This window comes from Hyla sarda, chromosome 3 (assembly GCF_029499605.1).
Source record: "Hyla sarda isolate aHylSar1 chromosome 3, aHylSar1.hap1, whole genome shotgun sequence".
Taxonomy (NCBI): Eukaryota; Metazoa; Chordata; class Amphibia; order Anura; family Hylidae; genus Hyla; species Hyla sarda.
In genome coordinates this window covers 111,010,375-111,036,500 of record NC_079191.1, presented here as the reverse complement: position 1 = coordinate 111,036,500, position 26,126 = coordinate 111,010,375, and the positions used below count along the sequence as shown (strand labels likewise).

The window sequence follows — 26,126 nt, the reverse complement described above, 5'->3', positions numbered from 1 at the left end:
ATGTGATGCTTAGAATTAAGGCAAAAAAAAATTACATTTGGTTTAATCAGACTAGAGAATCCCATTTCTCGACATCTGAGAATCCTTTAGATGTTTTTTTTTCTTTTTGCAAACATTGGGAGGCCTTTAAGTTGTCTTTTACTGATGTGAGGCTTCTTTCTGGTCACTCCCAGATTAATAAAGTGATACAGTGCTACCTTATTGAAGTTTCTTCCATCTGGACACAGGACCTTTGGAGCTCAGCCAGATTGACCATTGGTCATCTTGGTGAAACCCCTCTTTGCAAGGCCCTTCTCTCCTGATTACTTAGCTTGGTAGGGTGGCCAGCTCAAGTAAGAATCCTGGACAGTTTGGTCTAAACTTCTTCCATTTAAGAATTATGGAGACCACTGTGTTTTTGGAAAATTTCAATGGAGCAGAATTTTTGGTTGTTTAAATGGTATTATGCATCTTATCTCCTATCCGCTGCCTCCAAGATCAAGACGTGATGTCACAGCCACGCCCCTACCATAAACATGAATGGAGGGGGTTGGGTGGTGATGTTATGAGGGGGCGTGGCTGTCTTGGTCTCAGAGGCAGCATCCGTCACAGAATGCCGGGGGCTGCACGAAGATTGTGGGGGTTCCAGCGGTGGGACCCCTGCAATCAAACATTTTTATCCCCTATCCTTTGGATAAGAGATAAGATGTATAAGGCTGGAATACCCCTTTAATACAATGCTGTCTTTGAGATCTGCATGAAGTTCTTTCTACCTTTTGACTTGTTTTTTTCTCTAAAATACATTGTCAGCTGTAGGGCGTTATACAGCCATGGGGTGTTTCTTTTTAAATCATGCACAAAAATTTTAATTTATAGGTGACTCCAATCAAGGTGTAGGAACATCTCCTGAGAAATAGGAGGACCTATAGCTAAATTTAAAATGCTATTGCAAGGGGTCTGAATACTAAAAACTTAATTTTTTTCTTTAAACCCTTAAGGACCAGGCCATTTTACACCTTAAGGACCGGAGCGTTTTTTGCAATTCTGACCACTGTCACTTTAAACATTAATAACTCTGGAATGCTTTTAGTTATCATTCTGATTCCGAGATTGTTTTTTCGTGACATATTCTACTTTAACTTAGTGGTAAAATTTTATGGTAACTTGCATCCTTTCTTGGTGAAAAATCCCAAAATTTGATGAAAAAAATGAAAATTTTGCATTTTTCTAACTTTGAAGCTCTCTGCTTGTAAGGAAAATGGATATTCAAAATATATTTTTTTGGGGTTCACATATACAATATGTCTACTTTATGTTTGCATCATAAAATTTATGAGTTTTTACTTTTGGAAGACACCAGAGGGCTTCAAAGTTCAGCAGCAATTTTCCGATTTTTCACAAAATTTTCAAACTCGCTATTTTTCAGGGACCAGTTCAGGTTTGAAGTGGATTTGAAGGGTCTTCATATTAGAAATACCCAATAAAAGACCCCATTATAAAAACTACACCCCCCAAAGTATTCAAAATGACATTCAGTAAGTGTATTAACCCTTTAGGTGTTTCACAGGAATAGCAGCAAAGTGAAGGAGAAAATTCAAAATCTTCATTTTTTACACTCGCATGTTCTTGTAGACCCAATTTTTTTATTTTTGCAAGGGATAAAAAGGAGAAAATTTTTACTTGTATTTGAAACCCAATTTCTCTCGAGTAAGCACATACCTCATATGTCTATGTTAATTTTTCAGTGGGCGCAGTAGAGGACTCAGAAGGGAAGGAGCGACAAATGGTTTTTGGGGGGCATGCCGCATTTAGGAAGCCCCTATGGTGCCAGGACAGCAAAAAAAAAAAAACACATGGCATACCATTTTGGAAACAAGACCCCTCAGGGAACGTAACAAGGGGTAAAGTGAACCTTAATACCCTACAGGTGATTCATGACTTTTGCATATGTAAAAAAAATATATATATTTTTTACCGAAAATGCTTGGTTTCCCAAAAATTTTACATTTTTAAAAAGGGTAATAGCAGAAAATACCCCCCAAAATTTGAAGCCCAATTTCTCCCGATACAGAAAACACCTTGCATGGGGGTGAAAAGTGCTCTGCTGGCGCACTACAGGTCTCAGAAGAGAAGGAGTCACATTTGGCTTTTTGAAAGCGAATTTTGCTCTGGGGGCATGCCGCATTTAGGTAGCCCCTATGGTGCCAGGACAGCAAAAAAAAAACACATGGCATACCATTTTGGAAACTAGACCCCTCGGGGAACGTAACAAGGGGTAGTTTGAACCTTAATACCCTACAGGTGTTTCACGACTTTTGCATATGTAAAAAAATATATTTTTTTTTTACCTAAAATGCTTGTTTTCCCAAAAATTTTACATTTTTAAAAAGGGTAATAACAGAAAATACCCCCCAAAATTTGTTATGCAATTTCTGCCGAGTACGGCGATACCCCATATGTGACCCTAAACTGTTGCCTTGAAATACGACAGGGCTCCAAAGTGAGAGCGCCATGCGCATTTGAGGCCTATATTAGGGACTTGCATAGGGGTGGACATAGGGGTATTCTACGCCAGTGATTCCCAAACAGGGTGCCTCCAGCTGTTGTAAAACTCCCAGCATGCCTAGACAGTCAACGGCTATCTGGCAATACTGGGAGTAGTTGTTTTGCAACAGCTGGAGGCTCCGTTTTGGAAACAGTGGCGTACCAGACGTTTTTCATTTTTATTGGGGAGGGGAGGGGGGCTGTGTAGGGGTATGTGTATATGTAGTGTTTTTTACTTTTTATTTTATTTTGTGTTAGTGTAGTGTAGTGTTTTTAGGGTACAGTCGCACAGGCGGGGGTTCACAGTAGTTTCTCGCTGGCAGTTTGAGCTGCGGCAGAAATTTTGCCGCACCTCAAACTTGCAGCCGGATACTTACTGTAATCCTCCGCCCATGTGAGTGTACCCTGTACATTCACATTGGGGGGGGGGGGGAACATCCAGCTGTTGAAAAACTACAACTCCCAGCATGTACGGTCTATCAGTGCATGCTGGGAGTTGTAGTTTTGCAACAGCTGGAGGCACACTGGTTGTGAAACATCGAGTTTGGTAACAAAGCTGTTGCAAAAGCTACAACCCCCAGCATGTACGGACAGCGGAAGGGCATGCTGGGTCTTGTAGTTATGCAACAGCTGGAGGCATACTACTTTGGCTGGGGATGCTGGGGATTGTAGTTATGCAACAGCTGGAGACACACTGGTTTGCTACTTAACTCAGTGTGCCTTCAGCTGTTGCAAAACTACAACTCTCAGCAGTCACCGACAGCCAACGGGCATGCTGGGAGTTGTAGTTATGCAACCACCAGATGCACCACTACTACTCCCAGCATGCACTTTAGCTGATTGTGCAAGCTGGGAGTTGTAGTTACACAACAGCTGAAGGTACACTTTTCCATAGAAAGAATGTGCCTCCAGCTGTTGCAAAACTACAAGTCCCAGCATGCCCATAAGGGAATGCTGGGAGTTGTGGTGGTCTGCCTCCTGCTGTTGCATAACTACAGCTCCCAGCATGCCCTTTTTGCATGCTGGGAGCTGTTGCTAAGCAACAGTAGGAGGCTGTCACTCACCTCCAACGATCCTCGCCGCACAGGTCAGTCCCTCGTCATTTCCGCCGCCGCCGCTGCTCCTGGGGCCCCGATCCCAACAGGGGCGCCGGGGATCGGGGTCCCCAGCACCAGGGGTGCACTTCCCGCACCCGCTCACGTCCTCCGGAAGAGGGGCGGAGCGGGTTGCGGGAGTGACACCCGCAGCATGCGCCCTGATTGGTCGGCCGGTAATCTGGCCGACGAATCAGGGCGATCGTGACCTCACCCCTGCTGGCTCTGGCTGTTCGGGGCCGTCTCTGACGGCCCCGATCAGCCAATAATTCCACTGGGTCACTGGAGACCCGCTTGACCCGGAATCCGCCGCAGATCGCTGGACTGAATTGTCCAGCGATCTGCGGCCATCGCCGACATGGGGGGGTCATCATGACCCCCCTGGGCGATATTCCCCGATGCCTGCTGAACGATTTCAGCAGGCATCGGGCACCGGCTCCGCTCCAGATGGTTGCGGGGGGCCGGTAAAACACATGACGTTCTCATACGTCATGTGTCCTTAAGGACTCGGAAATGGAGACGTATGAGAACGTCATGTGTCCTTAAGGGGTTAAATTAATTTGAAAAAATGTCTAAAATTCTGTTTTTACTTTGTCATTGTGGATTATTGAGTATAGTATAATTTTTTTTTCACACTTGTCAGCAACATAACAAAATGTGGAAAAGTAAAAGGGTCTGTATGCATTGTATGTCTACATATATCTACATATACAGCCATTTTCCATATGCCTTATGGGGGGGGGTAGAGTGCAGAATAGACAGACACTGTATACTAGCAGTTTCTGCTTTTGGGGAAGTTAAGAAATTTATATGTTACATATGTTAAATGGTGAGATATTCTTTAAAATAGTCGTCATGTTCAACTACAATTTACAACACATTTGTTTCATTGCTCTCGGAATAAAGGCTCTGTACAATCATAAACCTAAATTGCTAAAACAACTGCTGCAAAGGTGCAATATAGCGATATATTATACCAAATAAAATTGCGTATAAGGGGCGGAAAACATGTAGACTTTTTATATATCCTCTAGATGCAGTGATATGTTCTAAGCTTTTATTGGGCATTTACCATGTATGGCCTGTATACCTTTGATTTTATAGAGGCTAAAGTGAATGTCTCATCCTTTTATTATGCTAGTCCAGATGCAGTGTATACTTCTGTGCTTCTCATTGCTTTGGGTGACTGGAGATTGTATCCGTTCACAATCTGGAACACTCTTATTTTCATCTTGTACTGACCTAATCATAATCCAAACAAATAGCATTTTGGAAGCCATGTAACATAGCCTCAGGACAAGACGGATCATTGCAATGTATTTTGGGGTTATTTGACAAGTCATATGACATACTATATTGTTGTAGATCTTGACAGTAGTTGTTTTGGTTGTATTTACATGTGGTTTTATAATCTTACAAATAAATTCCTGATACTATTACACAAAAATCAACCACTGGGCAGATTCTACGTTACAAAAAAAAAATGCATCACTGTCTATAAATTACTCTAGAATGTACCACAACAGTGCAGTACTTCATAGAGTAGTTTTTACACCAAACAGATTTCACTTGGTACAATGGCGCACATTTACTATGTCTGATATGCCAGAACATCAAACAGGCCATGTTTAGTTTGCTGTATGCACACAAAAAAAAAAAACTGGAAAATGCACTTTGCTTGAGACATGGGCTTTGTTTACTGGGAAAGAAGCATGGTACTGGTGGAAAGAGGGTATGGCCTAAAAGATCAGGTGTAGCCGGAACACCGGAAGTAGGTTTGAGCAAGATAATGGAGAGCTGCAATACAACAGGTAACTTTACTTTGTTTAGCAATGAATCATCCACATACATACAGGCACAGTTCTTTATTGAGTTACAGTTATATCGTGAACAATACACATACTCTAGGTGATAAAGAAAGGACCCTTGTTAATTGAGTGGTTTGAGCTAGTTCCTGAGTTGTTAATGTCCCTGAGGTGACAAAGATTACACCAAGTTATCTAAATCTGACATGAGATCCACTTAGGTCCCGGACTGCTAAGATGTCCTTGAAAACTGTTACCCTCTCAGGCAAGAAAGAATGCGGTGCTGATCTTCTTTTTGAAGGCCACAGAAAGAAATATGCCCCTTAGGCTGTGGGAAAGCTGGTAAAAAGGGTATTTGTATTAGTTTCTTGCAAGAACCAGAATGGATTCCAATCTACCCCACAAAGGCTCCTCATGCTTGTTCTCTTATTCTACTCTACTTCATAATATTAAACTCAAATCAGATTAATTGAAGTAACTAATCATACTTGACCATAGTATTATTCTGACAGCAGAGCCTGCACTCATACACTAACAAAACGCAAAGTGTAGTACAAAGATACTGCAGCAGAATTAAAGAATTATGCAATTATGGATAGGTAATACATGTGTTTTGTGGTAAACCCCTTAGATATGCAGTGTCCAGTACAGATCCTGCTGTCTGAAAATACACAGATTTTTGTATGGTTACAAAGCTGTAAGTGTTTTATTGCATTTATTCTATACTGTTATTGTCTACGCATTCTGTCAATGATTATATTGAACATAAGTGAGTGTGCTCTAGACTTCCCATTTTGCTGACTTCTAATGTATGCGAAAAAGGCCCATACACAAGCACTGCTAAATAAACTGTGTATGGCGGACCATGCAAGAGTGTGAGTGTGGATCCTCCCTACTTCTTGGCTAGAGGGCAGGAATCTGGTTTGGGCCAGTTAGACAGGCACTGTGGTATCAGAAGGAGTTAGGATTGTTTTATCTCCTCTCCTCCACAAAACATCCCAAACCTTTCCCAGGACCGCACAGAGATATCTACTAAACTCCAACAAGGAGCTTATTCATGTCAATGATTGACCTTAGTCAGGGCTCAAGTCCAGAAGGAACTCATGGGAACGGAGTCCCTGCACTTTTTCCACAGCAGGAACGCAGTTCCCATTAGCAGGAGTCCTGAAGGACCAACCCTTAAAGGGGTACTCTGCCCCTTGACATCTTATCCCCTATCCAAAGTATAGGGGATAAGATGTATGATCGCTGGGGTCCGGCTGCTGGGGACCCCCACGATCTCTGCTGCGGCACCCCAGACATCTGGTGCACGGAGCGAGCTTCGCTCTGTGCCAGATGACTGGTGATGCGGGGCACATGCTCGTGATGTCACAGTAATTCCCCCTCTCTATTCAATTCTATGGAATGGGGCGTGACGGCCGTCACGCCCCCACCCATAGACTTGATGAGGGGCTATGACGTCACGAGCCTCCAGCGCTGCACCCAGCGATCTAAATGAACGCTGGATGCAGCAAGGAGGATGTGGGGGTCCCCAGTGGCGGGACCCACAGGATCAGACATCTTATCCCCTATCCTTTCGATAGGGTATAAGATGTCTAGTACCCCTTTAAGTGGAAATCTTGGGTGAGTTCCCACACTTTTTTCCCCAGGACTTTACCCCTGACCTTAGTCCAATCTAAAGGGATATCAAGCACTGAATGCAAGCACTGTAACTCTCAGCTTACTGCCACAATCCACTGGCCTTAAGGTCACCTCACTATCCGGATTGTACATTGAAGATATCTCTGTGGTGCACTGAATTTCTGGCTGTTGGCCAGGCCCTAGATCCTTATGTGAATCTCGTGAATACCTGTTATAGCAATGAAGAAGAATCCGCTCCATATCAATGCCTAAGCCTTTGGAACAAGCAAACATAGTTTATTGGGAGTTCACATACTGTTGATCCTATAGAACATACTGTATATATGTAAGAAATTGGTATTTCATGCACCAATATACATTAGTCTTCATCTAGAATAAGAACATAATCTAGAACATGAAGGCATTAACATTTACAAAACAGTAGCACATTGTATTCTTCCTCTAGTATTGTAATTATGGAACAAGATCAATAATATATAATTAGCTGTCCATTAATTGTTATTAATGAATGTATATCAGACTAATAGCTTGCAGCTCCAACCTTTGTGCTTTTTATTCACAGGCTGGTGAAACTAGATTCAACCAGAATTTCTGACTGGATGAGACTGGATAGCAATAAAAATGTTATTTTGAATGTGAATGCAGTAGAATGGATGCAAAATACACAACATTATGTACAAATAGAAAACATATGTAATTCTTCTTTGTGGGGAGAACATTCCAATGAAAAATGGCATGGGATTCTCTCAGGGGTGATATCCTTTCCTAATTCCTTAAGGAGGCATATTTATTGTATTTAACATTTTCTGCAAAGAGGGATATATAGGATTTTGTAAAATGTAAAGCAATGCCGTAGGGAATAGAGATTTCCAAACCTGAATGAGAAAGGCACATTTATTCCAGATGCTATTTTATACCTCTCCCATCACCCCTCTGGTTCCCAAACACACCACAGAAATGATTATGTCATGCATGCCTTAAGATCCAGCTTTATCCTGGAATGTCCTCTGAAAACACTGTGAAAAGTAGAAAGGGTTGTATCATCAGTGGATACAGTTCACTTCAATGAAGACAACAGTTGGAAATAAGATATACAATCATTTATGGGACTACCAGGGTGGCAGCCAATATGCATGCCAGGTAGTTTGCCACAAAAAATGGGGCCAAGTGAAGGGTAGTGACCTGTGCTAAATCTATTGAATTGGCATTTAAAATTTCTAAAAGTAACTACATGTTGCATAGCCCAGAAGTAAACAAACTAAAGTAGATGGTCAAACTTTTCAACTGAACAATTCTTCCAATGGATTTAAAGGGGCATTCCAGGCAAAAATATTTTATCCCCTATCCAAAGGATAGGGGATAAGGTGTCTGATCGCAGGGGGCCCGCTGCTGACACCCCCTGCGATCTCCCTGTAGCACCCGCATTCTATGCTGGTGCTGAATCTCCAGTTTCGGAAACCTCCAGGTTTCCGGGACTGGGGACGTGACGTCACGCCCCCTCCATTCATGTCTATGGGAGGAGGTGTCATGCCCCCTCCCATAGAAATGAATGGAGGGGGCGTGGCGTGATGTCACGTCCCCAGTCCCGGAAACCTGGAGGTTTCCGAAACTGGAGATTCAGCACCCGCATAGAATGCGGGTGCTTCAGGGAGATCGCAGGGGGCCTCAGCAGCGAGCCCCCCACGATCAAACACCTTATCCCCTATCCTTTGAATAGGGGATAAAATATTTTGCCCGGAATACCCCTTTAAAGAGAAAATGAAGCTTTAGAAATTGTTTTTATTAAAAATCTCAATACCGTATATTGGTATAATTGCATCTTTTCATTTTCTTATCTTGTTATTGACAAAATGTCTCTAGATTCTCCTCAAGTGAAAAGCCAAGAATGAGCTATTTAATCTATGACTTAGCAGAGGCGCCTAGAAAAGATGTTGTTGTAGAAATTCATATAGGTCATTGAGATAATAGTATATCAAATATACTGGCATATTTCCTTGTATACTTGGAGGGAATGAGAGGGTGAAATAGAAGCTACTAGTAATATCTATTAATCATGTCAAAGTTTGTTGTTCCTCTGTTAAGAGGACTATAAAAAACAAAGTAACAAAGAACATGGTCATCTCCCTTCTGTAATGTTTTGTTAGAGAATATTTTGTAACTAAGTTGTGCACCCTGGTCTGTTGAGCAATGAAATAAATACAATACCATACCCATGAAGCTCTTGCCAGTTTGTGTGAAGTAGTACAGATCAAAAAGGGGCTAGTGATAACTTTGAATTATACAGTATATAACTTTTTACTAACTTTTGTTATTTTAACTATTAACAAAGCCACCTTGTGTAAAAGTAAACACTAAGATATTTTGCATGTTGACCACCAAGAACCACTTCATGAAAAAGATTTGTAAACATGTCTTGTCTGTCTGTCTGTCTGTCTGTCTGTCTGAAAGGGTTAAAGGGGTTGTCAATTATGTCACTGTATAACATAACAGCAGACAGTAAAAAGACAAACATAAAAGAAAGCTAAGATTCCCTCCTAGTAAGGAATACGATTTTGCCCTCCAGGGCAGAGAGGTCTGGGGTCTATTTTGCCTTGCTTTCCATGATACGTAGGCCAATATCCACCATACTTTTATTTGCTGACAATGCAGTTCCATGGGGATAGGAGTTCTGCACAGTTTCCTTCCAGAAGCAAAAAGAATGGGACCAACAAGGGCTGGGACCCCTCACTCCAAAAACTCCATAGAAGCTTCATGTCTCTATATTATGTATGCCCTTGGCACGGTGTGGGAATGGGGAGAGTTGATTTGTTTCTCACTTAGTGCAAAAGGGGTGCTAATAATGAAGGGGGGGGGGGGGTTAAATACAATACAAGGTAAGGGAAAATAGCATAACCAAACAGTGGAGGTACTATTTATGTGTGGGGAACATTATTATGTGGGGCCTAAATGACTATAACTGTGTAAAGCAAAATTTGTCTGTCAAATTCTTAAGAGGCAAGGTGAGACTGGAAGAAGTCATTATGTTGAGTCAGATGGAGAAGTTGGTAAGGTGAACGTCTGTGTAAAGAAGATGGCATCTGTGAGTCATTGGATGTAACAGTTCTATAACCACATATGGTCTGTACAACTGGTATATACCACTTTAGGGTCACTATATACTGGTCTGTGTAAAGTCTAGTAACAGTTTAGTAACAGTATGGTGGTAATGGGGGGTTATAGTATGATGGTATTATCTGGTAACAATATAGTGACAGTTGTTTTTGTAAAGTGATATTATTGGAAATATTAGTCTATTCCTAATATAAACATATAGATAGATAGATATGGGATATATAGATATGCAACAACGGATTGCAGCAGTCATGCCCAGGTGAAAATAAAGTTATTTTATTCCATCCAAAGTGTGATATTTCGGTCGCCACATGTGAAAATGGTCGTATGTGGTGACCGAAACATTGCATTTTGGATGGAATAAAATAACTTTATTTTCACCTGGACACGAGTGCTGCAATCCGTTGTTGTATATATACTGTTTCACCTTGACCCAGGCTGTGTGGACTGCGGGCACCTGCATTTGACATCATCATGGTAGTGCTGCTTCAGTACCTCTTGTGTATGATACTGATACCAAACTATTGCATGAACCCGGCATACAGGTGCATGCTGCTAGGCTAAATATACACAAACAGGAGAATACAGCAGGATCCTGCAGAACTACTACTAATGGGAACTGTATTCCTGCTGGGGAAAAAGTGCAGGAACTCCGTTCCCACATGTTCCTGCAGGACTTGAGCCCTGAGGTAGCCCGTCCATCGTATAAGGTGCTGGATGTTTCAGACCTTACAAGCCTGGTAACTAATTGCACAGAGACATAGTGTAGGGTACATCCCAATGAGGTCACCTTATCGCTGTGGGATGGTCCAAACTATTTGGCCAAATGGTGAGCGAAGCACCTGAGTTTTTCATTTTTCATTGTAGCAATATAGTATTTCATGTTTTATCTGTATCTTTGGGCTATCTGTGTGCTGCTATATTCTCTTGTTTGTGTATATAGACAGATAAATAGATATGTAGCTGCAACAATTTTTTCTGACGTGCACAGTTTTATTGGCAAAGAGCTCCATGTATGTATAGAAGCTGGGGATCTGGCAGTCTGGGTTTAGTGAATGTCAAGAGAACGTTATCTGTCTGTGGCAACAAAGAATCATTTCTAGCGGAAGATTAATTTGCAAAGCTTCTTTTATTTTCATTAATGACCCTTTAATCACTTTGATTAAAATACCCCATTGAAGGGTCACATCATATGACCTAATTTCCAAAGTGAAAAAAAAAAAAAAAACCTTAAAGCAAAAATAAATGGATTTCAATAAACTTAACCCCTATTCGCAGGATAAGAGATAAGGGTCTGATTGCAGGGGATCTGACTGCTGGGACCCCCCCCCCCCATAATCTCCCGTATGGGGCCCCGGCTCAGCCCCGACTCTTCTCCTGTGTGTGATGTTTCGCATACAGCAAGTCAGCTGATCCAAACACGCCCCTCCATTCATCTCTATGCGAGAGGCAGAGACACAGCATTTATGTGTCTCTGCCTCTCCCATTTAGGGGGCATGTTTCAACCAGCTAACGTGCTGGGTATGGAATGCGCTCTAACAGATCATAGCCGGGGCCTAGCCATGGCTCCCTATGTGGTATGGCGGGGGCGCGGATGGGCTGGGCTGGAGTAGGGGTCCGACCACTGCGGATAGGGGATACGTTTATTACCGCCAGACATCTGTTTTCATATATTGGATGATAGCCCAAAGAAACAGATAGACATCTGAACTAAAAACCTTGTCATGATAAAAACAGAGCAGATCTATAACAGAAAAATATTAATTACAACAAGCCCCATAGGTATAAGTGTTGGAAAGATGAGCCTTCTGGTTATATATACTGTACATATACCGTATATATATATATATATATATATATATATATATAAATATATATCCTACACAATTCCTTGATGACCCCGAGTTTGTGCTACAATGGAAAACTGAACACTTGAAACATTCCATGAATTTACAACGCCTTGTATTGGAAAAAAACAACAAAGACTATGTAACCATGCTAATGAGGGCAAAAGCGGAGCTGCGAACAAGGATAGCAGAGGATAAATTCAAACATTTTATGAAAACATTGGAAAATCGGCTAGCCAAACTTCAAGACGAGATTAAAGCGCAGAAGCATGACAAATATATCCGGGACAAAAAGGATTTTGATGGTGATGCCATATTTACATGGGGAAAATTGAAACAACCACAATATCAATGTCACAAGTTTAATTATAAAAAACCTAATTATAAAAAGAAACCCAAAACAGATTATTTAACAACTGAGACTGATACAAGTTCCTCTGATGAGCCGCAAGTACATGGAAACGAGAGTACCACAAAAGGTGAACAAGCTTTCCCTTTAGGAGGAGAACAAGGAGGAGCAAAAGGAAGAAACATGATGGCCACCCGGCAGAAACCGAAAAACGCAAGAGCATCACTTGGTTGAACTGAACAAATACCAGAATGTCATCAACCTCACCAATACCGCTTTGTCTGAACCATGTCTGACAGCACTATCCAAGGGTCTTAATTTTGGCTTGACTGAGGACTTCCGCTATCATCATTTTGAAATTGAACTTTACAAATCACTGCGTAAAATTAATATCCATAAATTTTTCGCTAATATTAAAACTAGCACAGCAATTGAAAAAGAGGGAGAAATCCCCTGTGATCTATCGAGATTTAATTTTCCAGCAGTCCCCGAGTTCACGCGACATGAGCAAGATTGCCTTGACATGTTGTGTGAACTGCAGGGAGGAGAACAGGAGTTACACAAAATTAAAGAGCCGTCGTATTTCTCGGGAGGTAACCCCTCCACATTCAATCCCCAACTAATACCAGGAGGGGCAGTAGACCAGTTTCATCGAGCTGTCTTGAAGGATATGAGAGCCCTAATTTTCCCCCAAAAGGAATTTAATATCACTAAAGAAGAGAAGAGGGCCCTTGATTGGTTAGCTGACCAACCCGAACTAATTGTGTCCAAAGCCGATAAAGGGGGCTGGATAGTCATCTGGGGCAAAGACCAATATGATCTAGAAGTCCAATGCCAATTAGCTGATAGTTCAGTTTACACTAAATCAGAGGATAATCCGACAGGAAGAGTCATGGGCAAACTGAGGAGTTTCCTCAGTAAATATGTCAAACTAGGTCAGATCACTGACAAGACAGCCGAAAGACTTACCCCGATAGCACCCCGAGCTTCTAATTGGTAGCTAGTTCCTAAGGTCCACAAATCATGGACCAAACCCCCAGGACGACCTATCGTCTCAGGGATTGGGTCTGCTACAGAACCCCTCTCGTCTTATCTTGAGTGGTTCCTGTCTCCCCTCCTCCCCTCGATACCCGCTTTCCTCAAAAACACAGATGAGCTGTTGATGGGCACTTCAGGGTTTTCAGTGGGAAGATACATACAGGTTGGCATCAATAGATGTCGATAGCCTATATACCCGCATCCCTCACGATGTGGGTATATTGGCTCTCAGGGCTTTCCTCCAGAGAATTTTATAGCGGAAGGCATGGAATTGATACTGACGCAGAATACCTTCCAACAGTCCATCTTGGTATATTGCACATATGCGAATATATTCTTGGCGATTTTGGAGAGCAGGTACATCTATTCTTTCAGTAACCCTTACATAAAAAACATAAAACTGTACCTGCGATGACGTGTATGTCATCTGGGACGGGACGGCCGAATTGTTCACACAATTTGTACAGTATTTGAATGATACTAATGACCAAAATATGTTTTTCACCCACCAGTTTGGGGGACAGGAACTTGATTTCCTGGATGTCCATTTGTGGGTAGAAGAACATGAAATAAAGTCCACGGGCTACAGAAAAGAGATCCCCCACAACTCCTTACTCCACTATAAAAGCTCACATCCGAAACATGTACAACACAGTATTCCCTACAGCCAGTTCCTCCGCCTGAAGAGGGTTAATACTGACAACACTTTGTACCTAAATCAGGCGGAGGAATTGAAAGTGAGAATAAAAGAGCGAGCTTACCCTAATAGCGTTATCGAAAAAGCTTTTGATGAAGTACAGATAAAAACTAAGGAAGAGATACAGATCCATAAATCCAATAAGAGGCAGAAAATCGAAAAACTATTTGCATTCAGCTTCCATAATTCCCCCCTAAATAACACCATTAATAAAATGATCAGAAACCATTGGCACATATTAGAATCTGACCCGGATATAGCCACAGTAGCCAAAAATCGCCCCATAATAACCTATAAAAGAAATATGACAATAGGAGGTTACATCAATAGGAGAAAAAACAAGGCAAAAAAAACAAAAAAGACACATGGTTGAATAACGTAGCCCCTAGAGGCAATCATGCATGCAAAAGTTGCAATATGACAAATATGTCAGTATAATATGCAAAAAGCTGAGTTTATACTAAGTGGCAAAACCATTCAAGTCAAACAATTTATAACATGCCGCAGTACACACGTAGTCTACGTGCTTGAGTGTACTTGCGGCATGTTTTATGTAGGAAAGCCTAAAAGAAATCTAAATAAAAGGATTAAGGAACACCTCCATAGTCTGAACACGGGCAAAGGGTCACAGAAGTTCATAGCCCACATGAAAGATGTCCATGGAAACAATGTTTCACATCTCAAATTTGCAGGTATCGAGAGAGTAACTGTTGCAGGACAGGGGATAGATCGGGATAAGATCCTGCTAAAAAAGGAAATTAGATGCATAAGTTACCTCAATGCGTTAAGCGCTGCAGGTCTTAATGATAGGAACTATCTTTCCCCTTACCTGCAATAAGTTTGTTGTTAGTTTGTTTTAAAGGTGTACACTCTATTAATATGGTGAACGGTTTTTGTATGTGTTTTATTCACATTGTCCGTTTTTGCTAAAAGCAAATTTACCCCGCCCAGTATTGGAACTTGGGTATTTAATCACCCCACACCTGTTCCTGACCAAGACCGGAAGAAGCATCATTTGAAACTAGCTGGTCGTCTTGGAACATCCCCGCACCGTCCACACGTTCCTCTCTTCCCCCCAGCACAGCCCGATGTCTACATACCGGTTGTAAGATGTCTACATGGTAATTAAGACAAGCAACAAGGTGGTGAGTCGCAGCATTTTCTTTCCACATTGTTTTGCATTTTAGTCACGGATCTTCACGCTTGCACCGCACCTGAGCACCAAGGGACTGTATTATTTCCTGCTCAAGAGCTGAATGCCCAGATAGGGAAACACAGTGCCTAGCTCCCTCTCTGACATTGTTCACATATATATATATATATATATATATATATATATATACTTCAGAAAAAAACGGCACTCCAGAGGCCCAATAGCAAAAGGTGGTATTTATTTACTCATCCAGTATATACAAAAATACCACTGCCACATTTGCTATTGGATCGCTGGGGTGCTGCTTTATGCTTTTTCTGGACTATGAAGTAAGTGGGGACATTTTGGTCAAGTTTCCTAACTAACAATACATTTTTCCAGGAAACCTTTTTAATGCTTCAGCTTACCAATCTATTATGTACAGTTGTATACTTCCAACTTTACTGAAATAGTTTGGAGTAAACCCCTTTCTTGTCAAACATGACTACACCCTTGCTCATCTAACATTAGTGTCTGACCATGCAAAAAGTCCACAGACACCTCCAAAATCTTGTAGAAATTCTTCCCAGAAGAGTGCAAGCTGTTGTAACTGAAGGGGGGGGGGGAAGCATCTCAAAATTAATGCCTATAGATTTAGAATAGGATTTTCTAAAAGCTCCTATAGGTGTAATGTGTAGGTGTCCCAATACTTTTGTCCAAATAAAACTCCTATTTACACGGCAGAATGTCTGCCCAGAAAATCTCCGGGTGGACATTCCACAGGCTACAGGTGTTGGCAGAACATAGCATCGTATTTCCAAATAGAACCCGCAGAAGGAATTGACAACATGTCAATTCTTTCTTAGGAGGACAGAATTTAAACTTCCACACCAGATATTTCCAGCATGAAATTGTGCATGGTGACGCATATTCTCATTAAAAACAATGGGAGTCTGCTGCAACAAAAGTTCTTTGTGGAATTTTTGGACGGATTCCACTCGGAAATTCCGCCTTGTGAATGGGGCCTAAGATACTGCCCTCCTGACACTATTTTACATGTTTATTCAACACTGTGTACTAAGAAAGCTTATTTTAAGAAAATGTACGGTGTATTTAATCGTCTTTACTGTACATGGTCAGAACTAAAAGTGTTAGGCATGCATTGTGCAAATTTCTAGTAATGTTAGTAGCCCAATATAACTTCACAGCATTATTGTTCAACTGTAAAACAAAATCCTCATGTGGTATTAACTGCTTTCACAGCCTTTAACCTACCGTATTTACAGTATGTGACTGGGATAGTATTTGTAAGCTGTAACAATACTCTTGTTCTACAGTAATGGATTTGTTTTTTCATGCTGTAAACTAGACCTACTAACAACATTAAAGTATCATTAAAATTGATTCTGTCATATGCAGGAAAAATTTGACCCTTGGCTTATCAACTGCAGGGGGTGATATTTAATAAGTACTTGATATATTGGTTATAGGATGACTAATGTGTGTATAGTCTACACGTAGAATCATATACACCAGATCACAGGATAATTGCCACTCAGAATACGCCTTTTTATTCAAGTGAAAACCAAACTAATTGTTTCACTAAATACATTATAGCGCCAGAGTTTGCTATTACAGCCCATTATCTATGTACTGCTTTATGTCTCATGGTATAGCTCTCAGGCCCTGATAACATTAAGGCAGCTTTGTGGCTTCATGTTTCTGTTATGGTTTTTCAATTCGTTTTGTCAATTTTTACATTCTTTTTAAATACAGTTAAATGAATTAGCGGTGTGACACTGATAGCTATCATATAGCTTTATTTATTTATTTATATGTTTATTTATTTATTTATGATGAGAATGTGTGCTCTTTTTTCAGTACAGTCTGGTTGGCCTTTAGACTGTGCAAGAGAACTCCCAGTGAGGTGTTATAGTTTGTGTTTTGGAGCTTATTATTGTTTGTAGTTTATTATTGTTTGTCCAGGCCAGTACCAGAAGCCAACAGAATGCCTTTGAATCCTGCTTGGTGTTTGTTTTAATTCAAGAATCTTATGGTCATGTGCCATACAATAGCTTCAGCAACAAAATAATTTAATTCCCAGCACTATTATAAAGAGCGGTTTTTAAACTTTTTATGGAGCATTAAAGTCCTAGGGGGTTATTGAGCTGGCCAAAGTTTTTTTTCTAGTAAATGTCATTTGCTCTTGTTCACAGCCAACATGGAACGTTGATACCATGTTTGGACATATTAAATAACTATACAGAATAACCCCACTTGTGTTTGCTGTATACAGTGTGAAACACAATTACTTTCAAATTCTACTGTTCTGTTCTGTTTTTCTTTTCTTTACTGTTCTGTTCTTTTTTGTAATAATACATGTGAAACCAAAAGCTAAAGTGAACCTACATGTTAAAGTGGTAACAAGTTTCTGATAAATGGATTTCAGCTGTCATAAAATAGAAAACAGCTAAAACAAAGGAAAGAGCTCCATAGTGTGATAATGTAGGTTCCTATAAAGATGAACACAAATTAGAAGAGCTCACCCTCGGTGGTTGTACTGGACCAAGTACAACAATGGAAAAGCATGTAAGTGATCAGTAGATCATGGATCCAGCAGCCTCTCCTGGGATATACAGCAAACACAAAAGGACCTCCAAGACAATCAGGATCAAGCAGGGCGTATGGAACTCTGGTGAGGTAAGAAAGGTTTATTACCCACAATGCAACGCGTTTCACGGAAAACCGCTTCATCAGCAAACACATAAATCTCCTCCATAGAGATAGCAGAGGTAGCAGTCTCACTGGGGCCATGGTGCCTAAGGTGGCCCGTAAGCACATCTGCCCTATACGAGTCTAGTATTATAACGGGCATATTTGGGCCCTGTTGCAGATTTTGCATCAGGGCCCAGAAGCTACAAGCTATGCCTCTGGCCTCATCCTACATTTTCTTAAAGTGATGTTTATTACAAAAATATAATGCACACACACCAAATTATCAATGACAACAGTAATAGATAAGAAGCCCCATCAGTAAAAAGGGATCAGTCCACAAGCAGGTGGGGTACAGAGAGTAGGTGGTGGTGGTGTTATGTAGTAGTGATACGCTGGAGGATGCATCAACAAACCAAAACTAGAAAATCAAAGAAAAACGAACCAGGAGAAAAATACATTTCCAGGTACAAATAATAAAATAAAAAAGGGTGTATTATGAGCACAGCAGCAAGGAGAGAAGAGAAAGAAGGGAAAAAAAGCCATACCTTCCCAACACTGTCCCTAACAATGACTCATTAAAGTTGGGATACTGTATGGTGGTTAGAAATCCAGGTGTCCCAAATTTTGTTGAATTCAACAGGGAATTCTCTTGTCTCTTAAGTGAACTTAAAATAGGGAAGGGCAAAGTTAAAATCCGTAAGCAACCCATACAATGCAGGCATCTTTGGGTGCTTTCAATTTAGAAGAATGGTGTTTTTGACATACAGTAATACAGCTGATACCCTATTTAATACCTCAGCACCACAGATGGCACTAGGTTCTCTACCTCCAAAAGTAAACAGACCATAAACTCCAGAACCTTAGACCAAATGTAAGAAATAATAGAGCAGGACCGGCAGAAATGCAAAGTGCCCAACTCTCCCCTTTAGAATAACACATCTTTAAGGAAACATGGCAGAAATAAGCGATGATATACAGTAGTCAAGCAGAAAACAAATAAGAAATACATCACCTCTTAACAAGTAAATTGAGAAGTGAGACAATTATGCAATACAAGCATGTTAGACAAACAGACTTTTTATTTCAATCCAGGAGACACTTTTACGGGTTGGACAGGTAAGACCACAGTACTGTTATGCACCAGCCTGAGTTTAGCGGACTGACCACAGAATTGTTTTGTAGATGTCTCTTGGCTTCAGGGTATTTTGGTGCTGTTTCTGAACCTCCAGAGAGTAGTGTGGAAAAATGTGTGCCTCCTGAGTAGTGTTGAGCGGCATAGGTCATATTCGAATTCGCGATATTTTGCAAATATATGGACGAATATTTGTCATATATTCGCTAAACTCGCATATTCGTAATATTCGCAATTTATTTTCGCATATGTGAAATTCGCATATGCAGATTTTCGCATATACAAAATTTGCCCGGCGGTCTCACACAGTAGTATTACAGCCTTCTTTAGACCACACAAGCTGGAAGCAGAGAGGGATGATCACTGTGATGTGTACTGTGAAAAAAAAAACAAAAAAACCCCTAATATTCGTAATTGCGAATATATAGTGCTATATTCGCTAATTCGCCAATATGCGATATTCGCGAATAAAATTTGCATTGCGAATATTCGTGAGCAACACTACTCCTGAGAGGGATAGGTTTTTAATACAGTCATTACCTCAGTTTCTGAGGAAAGGGATTCACAGGTCATTATTTTAAAGGACTTAAAGGTAGGCAGACAATGTCATAGAACAGAAGTGAATGCAGGGAGAATGCTAGGTCAGTGATGGCGAACTTATGGCACGTGTGCCACAGGTGGCACGCCGAGCCCCCTCTGTGGGCATGCGGCCATAGTCCGCCATGCGACCCATGCAGACTTGCGATTGCTCCTCCCCTCAGCTCTCCGAAGGTTTCCAAAGCTAGAGTTGGGGGAGCACAGTCAGAGCTGAGGACGCAGGTCTGCACGAAAGAATTAAGCCACGCCCCAAGCCACGTCCCAAGCCACACCCCCTCATCTCCCCCTCCCGGAGGATGTAGGTCTGCATGGCAGACAGAAGGCAGAGCAGGGGAGAGAGGAGGTACACGGCTCCTCATCTCCCTGCCTAATGATTTCTATGTGTGAAGGGGACATACTGCATGGGCTAGGGATAAGGGTGGGGGCATCACAGACTGGGGATTATTTCTATGCGTGAAGGGGGCATACTGCACGGGCTGGGGATAAGGGGGGGGCATCACAGACTGGGGATTATTTCTATGCGTGAAGGGGGCATACTGCACGGGCCGGGGATAAGGGGGGGGCATCACAGACTGGGGATGATTTCTATGTGTTAAGGGGGACATATTGCACAGGCTGGGGATAAGGGGGGGACATCACAGACTGGGGATGATTTCTATGTGTGAACGGGGACATACTGCACAGGCTGGGGATAAGGGGGGACATCACAGACTGGGGAGGATTTCTATGTGTGAAGGGGTACATACTGCACAGGCTAGGGATAAGGGGGGGACATAACAGACTGGGAATGATTTCTATTTGTGAAGGGGACATACTGCACAGGCTGGGGATAAGGGGGGACATCATGTACTGGGGATGATTTCTATGTGTGAGGGGGACATACTGCACGGGCTGGGGATAAGGGGGTGGGGGACATCACAGACTGGGGATGATTTCTATGTGTGAAGGCGATATACTCCACGAGCTTGGGATAGGGGGGGGGGGGGGGGACATCACAGACCGGGGATGATTTCATGGATTGGGAACTTTGCAGTAATGCCACAAAGTTACATCATCTTGTGGGTGATGCTATGAACATTTAATTCAGTAACAAAAACCTAAAAAATATTGCACAAAAATGCCCACATTTTTCCCCCAGCAACCAATCTCATCTAATTTTACCACAGCTGGTGAAGATATGAAAGCTGAGCCATGATTGGTTGTTATGGACAAAACTAGACAGTTGTCTTGGACAGACTGATACATATGGGTCAATGTGTCATCTGAGTTGACAAGACCTCACCACTAAAATGCAGACTAATCTGTGCATCGTGTATGCTGTCAAGCTAGTCAGCAAAGAAGAGGTAATGCTGAAATTCCTGATCTTGGCTTCAATATTATACAAATCGTAAAAGAACATTTAGCTGATTTCTGTTGATAAAACATTTCCTACATTGATAAACAAACATCTAATATCTTCTGTTTTCATGTGACTTATTTTGCTTATTATATATTATGGAATGTGACTTTAAGGGTCATTTATTTTATGGTGTTTATTAACACAGACAGAAATATTTCATATTAAATAAACATGGTGTTCTCTGTATCACTATGCAGGAAACATTCTCAAGCAGTCACTTCATAAAAGCTCTCTGTAATCTCTCTCCAGAGGAGAGCTGCACAAAACTGATCAAACAATGTGTTACTCAACAACTTGTAGTTTAAATTTTACATATTATCTTGTCCATCACTTAAAAATATCACTCCAAATAGATGCGGAGATGTGTATGTGAATTTAAACTTTAGTTTCCGCTTTCAGATACATTTGCAGGCAGGCATGTGAAAATCAGCATTCCACACTCTAATTTGTTATACACCCACTCGCCATTAATATAGATGCTCCGTTTGTTTTGGAAAACTTCCATCTTTCACAAACTCATCTTCAGGAAAAAAAAAGCAATCATTGGCCATACCAGGAATGAATGTGCTACTGTTTATAGAATAAACGTGAAATATCTGATGTTTATTTACTAATCAGAAGGAAGGAAAATGTTTATATACGTTGTGCATAAACAAGTAATGCAGGGTTCCCCAATCTATGACTCTGCAGCTTTTGCTAAACTACCACTGATATCATGCCTGGAACCCGAAGGTGGTAAGAATATGATGGAAGTTGTAGTTTTGCAACAACTTGAGACTGACAAGTTGAAAGCAAAGGAGTACTGTATTTTATACAAAGTTGTATTCCTAAATTAGACATAATTATAGGACTTAGGAACCAAAAGTAGTTGTAAAAGAAGTCAGAGTCCCTTGATAAGAATAAATATAACCCAAAAAATGTACTTCACTGCCCAATCGGGAATTATCTTTTTTTTTTATCAATGGGTGCTGGGAGCGGAAGTGCTAGTGCTATGTTTTACACCGCACAAACCTAAACAGATACAAAGACCTGCTGGGCTAATGGTGGGTGGAATGAAAAACTGCATGAATATCTATATATATATATATATATATATATATATATATATATATATCTATCTATCTATCTATCTATCTATATATATATATATATATATATATATATACACAGTGGGGATCAAAAGTTGTGCATCCCAGGTAAAAAAAAAAATTATTAATATGCATAAAGAAGCCACGGAAAGATGGAAAAATCTCCAAAAGGCATCAAATTACAGATTAGACATTCTTATAATATGTCAACAAAAGTTAGATTTTATAATTTACACTTTGAAAACAAAAAAAAAATTGGGGCACCCTGCAGAATTTATAGCAGTATAAAGTGCTCAGAATATAGTGCATGCTTGACTGCACAACCCTCCAGAAAGATCTGGCAGACACTGGAGTTGTGGTACACTATTGCACTATAAAGAGATACTTGTACAAATATGGTCTTCATGGAAGAGTCAGCAGAAGAAAACCACTTCTACATCCTCACAACAAAAATCTTGATGCATTTTGGAAACAAGTTCTGTGGACCGATGAGGTTAAAGTTAAAGAAGGGGAACAGAATTTAATGAAAAGAACCTCTGTCCAACTGTTAAGCATGGGGGTGGACCAATCATGCTTTGGGGTTGTATTGCAGCCAGTGGCACAGGGAACATTTCACGAGTAGAAGGAAAAATGGAATCAATAACATTTCATCAAATTTTGGATGCTAACTTGATGCCATCTGTGAAAAAGCAGAATTTAAAGAGAGGATGGCTTCTACAAATGGATAATAATCCTGAACACACCTCGAATTCCACGGGGGATTACATCAAGACATGTAAACTGGAGGTTTTGCAATGGCCTTCACAATCTCCTGACCTCAACATAATTGAAAATCTATGGATAGACCTTAAAAGAGCAGTGCGTGACAGACAGCCCAGAAATCTCAAAGAACTGGAAGACTTTTGTAAGGAAGAATGGGCAAAGATACCTCAAACAAAAATTGAAAGACACTTGGCTGGCTACAAAAAGCTGACTCATTCATGAAGACCATATTTGTACAAGTATCTCTTTATAGTGCAATAGTGTACCACAACTCCAGTGTCTACCAGATCTTTCTGGAGGGATTTTGCAGTCAAGCATGCAATATATTCTGAGCACTTTATACTGCTATAAATTCTGCTGGGTGCCCAAATTGTTTTTTATTTTTTTTGGTTTTCCGTTATTTTGAAAGTGTAAATGATGGAAATAAAATCTAACTTTTGTTGACATATAAGAATGTCTAATCTGTAATTTGATGCCTTTTGGAGATTTTTCCATCTTTCCTTGGCTTCTTTATGCACAGTAATACAAATTTTTACCTATGGTGCCCAAACTTTTGATCCCCACTATATATGTATCTGGCTAGGTAGCATTTAGCTCTGTGCCACTTAATCCCAATATATACCTGAATGCTATGATCAATAAACACCAATAGTCCTTTAATTGAATGAGAATGCTTGTCTCCAATGGAGTATTGAGATTGAGCAACATCACCTGCCAGAGTCTGTTACACTTTGTTGGTCCATTGCCTGGCAAACAGCACATGTAGAAAGTGATTCACTAGGGAGTTCTAAAAGATTCCCAAATAAATAATCACATGGTGTAAAGTGTTTTAAACCAGGGTTTCTCTAATAGAAAAGATGAATTAACAATTAACATTATCTATGATTTATAAATATATTTGCACAATCCTCTTCAGTACAGATAAGCCCTCAAGCTGGGGACAGTTAGCAGTGTGAATGTGTATCTAGAATCATTAAGAATGTAATATACAATGTGTTACAATGTTTATTTAAGGGAACATTTAACTCAGCAACTGTGCTGCAACAGATGTTCTCTATTTATGTCAAAGGCGAATTGGGAATATTGTACTTAGAGGAATGCGACTAATAGTGCCCATTTTCTGTTTATTACTGAATAGACAGAAGACTTTGTTGTCAGTCATTTTATTACAAGAAATAAGACCACATACTGTACAGCACATGTAGATGCTAATGTAATGGGAGACTAAGCATACAGTATCTATTGTAAATAATTGCTTTGCATTAGGTATACATAAATGTCAGCTCCCTACTTAATCTCACATACTTCCAGTTTCTTACAAAAAAAATAAAACATTTATATTTTTTGTTAATATTATTAGCAGTCTGTCTTATATACTTTTCTTTTAGAGAATGGCTTGAAGAGATTTGAAGCTCCTTTCAAGAATATAGTAAGGATAATAATCCAGTAATATGTAATATCTACTATTTCAAATGTCAGATTATCATCGCCGGTTTTAAGAAGAACAGGCAGCTCTCCTGACATATCTGTTTATTGCAGAGCGACATTCTCTATGAAATAACATTTATGAACAATTTCCAAGAAACGATATTCCAGAAATGTAATTTCATATGGAATGCAAGTATTTACATACATAATGTACATAATGATAAATATGTTACTCAAGCAACCTAACAGTTGAGTATTGAGATGTGTCAATATTCCAAGCGTTCCATTATTGTACCTGTAAATATTTTATCTTTAACTTTGGAAAAAATGGCTTGGCGAAAGAAAATCACAGACAGTGGTAAGTACAATTGCTCATGGCATTATTCCTTCCTGCTGTAAAAATCACTTTGGATATTATTACTAATGCACCTGGGACTTCAATGTTTTATATGACCCTCACTTAATGCTAATATTTACATGTGGTTAAGAGGAAGAAACTGTGAATAATACTAGATGAGAAATTATTGTTTGATTTATTGCTATCACAGTATAACGGTAAACTGGAACGCTTATCGCTTTATATAAAACAGTGAGCATAAATACAGATGTACAGTGGCAAACTTTAACTTCACATTTTATTTATTGCATCCTGTGTTACAGCAAAGCATAAGCTGAACATTTTTATGGCATCTGATGTGTAAAATGGAATCATTAATGTTTACATTGTGTGTGTTATTAGAGCTTTATCACCAAGATAACTCATCCTCATCTGAACTACTTGTAGAAGTCTTATTGCATAGAATGCAATATTGCGCAAAAGAAGGCAAAGTAAGGCACAGTTCAATTGAAAGAGGAACTATAAACAAGTATCATCTGTGTGCAATGTTAATGAAGGAGAATAAGAAAAGAAGCACTTACTTGTTTAACAGCTTGAGGATACAAGCAGACAACCTATAAGAAAAGTCAGTCAGTATCTAATAAACTCTCATATAGCATGATGTAAAATAGTAAGCAGTCCTCTACTTACCTCAAGAACTGAATCCAGCAGTCATGTATAGAACTACAACTAGAAGGAAGCCCAGGTGACAGAGCCGGGAGAATAGCATGTGTGATGTTCAAGGGAGCGGAATTAATTTTGTGGTCATTCACTCCCAGCTGTAAAGCAGTTAGAGCAGATTTCTGCCTTATCCTTTACATCAGAGGCAAGGCACGCCTCTGCTGATCTCATCTTACACTGTCTAGGAAAACACAGGATGAACAAACATTTAAAGGCATACACATCGTTGTGCCTTCACAGGAAACACAAGACATGTGGCAGATTCTGCTCAGAAACTAAATTGACATAGTATTCTTAGTGCACATTTTTTTAAAATAAAGATTTTAGCAAGTTTTTACCCAAAAAGGAAATAGAAAATTAAAGTTTGCAATATGTTTTGATTTTTTTTTTATTCTTGTCATTAGGGATGAGCGAATCGAATCTAATGAATCCGAATTCGTTACGAATTTCAGGAAAAATTTGATTTGCCACGAATGCAAATATCGCCGTGATTTGATTGCGCAAATCGCTTTATTAAACTTCATTTAGTGTGGTCCAGGCTCCAGGGCATCTAAAATGGCAGATCCACATGTCAGTACATGGGGCAAGGAATCCTTGGGTCGGTGGGATGACCCTGAATCACATGCAGCATGCAGCCTATCAGCAGCCAGTCACCCCTGTGATGTCACAGCCCTATAAAATCAGCAGCCATCTTGCGGCCAGTAACTTCAG

The 26,126-nt window shown here is 40.3% G+C and overlaps 1 protein-coding gene across 2 annotated transcripts in view; it reads right to left on the bottom strand.

Annotated features, from left to right (window-relative positions):
- AGTR1 (angiotensin II receptor type 1) overlaps positions 1–25,572 on the bottom strand; it is a 74,859-nt gene extending 49,287 nt beyond the window's left edge. For both annotated transcript variants that reach the window (XM_056564836.1, XM_056564834.1), the window contains exons 1-2: positions 25,386–25,572; positions 25,277–25,309 (exon numbers count right to left, since the gene is read on the bottom strand). The gene's annotated coding sequence lies outside the window, so the exon portion shown is untranslated. The remainder of the gene's footprint in view (positions 1–25,276; positions 25,310–25,385) is intronic.
- Between the last annotated feature and the right edge of the window lie 554 nt (positions 25,573–26,126).